The sequence below is a fragment of the Otolemur garnettii genome, unplaced genomic scaffold (genome assembly GCF_000181295.1).
Source record: "Otolemur garnettii isolate 467f Iridium unplaced genomic scaffold, OtoGar3 scaffold00094, whole genome shotgun sequence".
Classification (NCBI taxonomy): Eukaryota; Metazoa; Chordata; class Mammalia; order Primates; family Galagidae; genus Otolemur; species Otolemur garnettii.
Window position 1 is genome coordinate 5,620,837 of NW_003852489.1, and position 1,667 is coordinate 5,622,503.

Sequence of the window (1,667 nt, forward strand, 5' to 3'; positions counted from 1 at the left end):
TTTTTTTGGTTGACTTCTATTCAACCCTGGTTTGCTTCCTTCTTGAAACTTTGCAGGGACTGAAACCACTGTTCCCTTCTTGAAACTTTCTTCTCTGGGTTTCTGACAGACCATATGGTTGTCTTCCTACTTCATTTCTTTTTGCTGATTTCATCCAGGCAGACCTCACATTCTTGGGAGTTCAGGGTACTCCAGACTTTGACCTGGGCTCTTTTCTCTCAGCGCCTTCTCTAGAGGGTGTTCTGTCATCAGACAAATCATAAAGTTCCCCATCACCACCCCAGCACATGCTCGAACAGAAAAATCTATTTCATTTTCCAGCTGTTTAATTTGGCACAAGTTACTTAGTATTTACCTCCAAAGTTGTAAAAAAAATTAAATATGGGCTTGGCGCCTGTGGCTCAAGTGGCTAAGGCACCAGCCACGTGTACCTAAGGTGGCGGGTTCGAATTCAGCCTGGGCCCGCCAAACAACAAAGATGGTTGCAACCAAAAAATAGCCAGGCATTCTGGCGGGCACCTGTGGTCCCAGCTACTTGGGAGGCAGAGACAGGAGACCCGCTTAAGTCCAGGAGTTGGAGGTTGCTGTGAGCTGTGATGCCACAGTGCTCTACCCAGGGGGACAGCTTGAGGCTCTGTCTCAAAAAAAAAAAATTAAATATACACCCAAAATGTGTAGGATATAATGTCTGCATACAATAAGCATTCGATAAATGTTAGCTATCATTGTTGCTAATTATTTCAATTAAGTTTCTTGATTAAATGTTCTCAGTATTATTTTTCATCTTACTCTTCTATAATCGTCCTTGGTAGAATGCTGTGGCATCATAGCTCACAGCAACCTCCAATTCTTTTTTTTTTTTTTGAACACAGTCTACCTTTCTCGCCCTTGGTAGAGTGCTCACACATCACAGCTCACAGCAACCTCAAACTCTTGGGCTGAAGTTATTCTCTTGCTTCAGCCTCCCAAGTAGCTGGGACTTCAGGCGCCCATCACAACACTCAGCTATTTTTTGTTGTAGGTGTCATTGTTGTTTAGCTGGCCCAGGGTCAGATTCGAACCCGCCACCCTCTGTGTATGTGGCTGGTGCTATAACCACTGTGCTATGGGCACAGAGCCAGCAACCTCCAATTCTTGGGCTCAAGTGATTCTCTTGCCTTAGCCTCCCAAGTACTTAGACTACAGGCGCCTGTCACAACACCCAGCTATTTTTAGAGATGAGGTTTTACTCTGGCTCAGGCTGGTCTCCAACCTGTGAGCTCAGATAATCCACCTGCCTCAGCCTCCCAGAGTGCTAGGATTATAGGCGAGAGCCTCTGAGCCCAGCCTGAACTAGTCGTTTCTTACCTCCGAATTAACCCAATCCAATTCCAATGTTCTTCTCCACTGATCTCTCTGCTTCATTAGACAGCTTTCACCATATATTTACCATAAACATAAATACCTTAAACATTTATTTTAACTTATGATAACATACATTCACTTGCCAATTTTTTTTCATGTAGGGCCAAAGTAACACTATCTAGGACCATAGCTCTAAAAACTATCTGCTAATGACTCTCAAATTTATATCTCCAGGCCTAAACTTTACCCTTAATCCCAGACTCTGTATACCAGTGCATCCTTGACAGTTCCACGTTGTGTCTGATGGGTATTTTTTTTTTTTT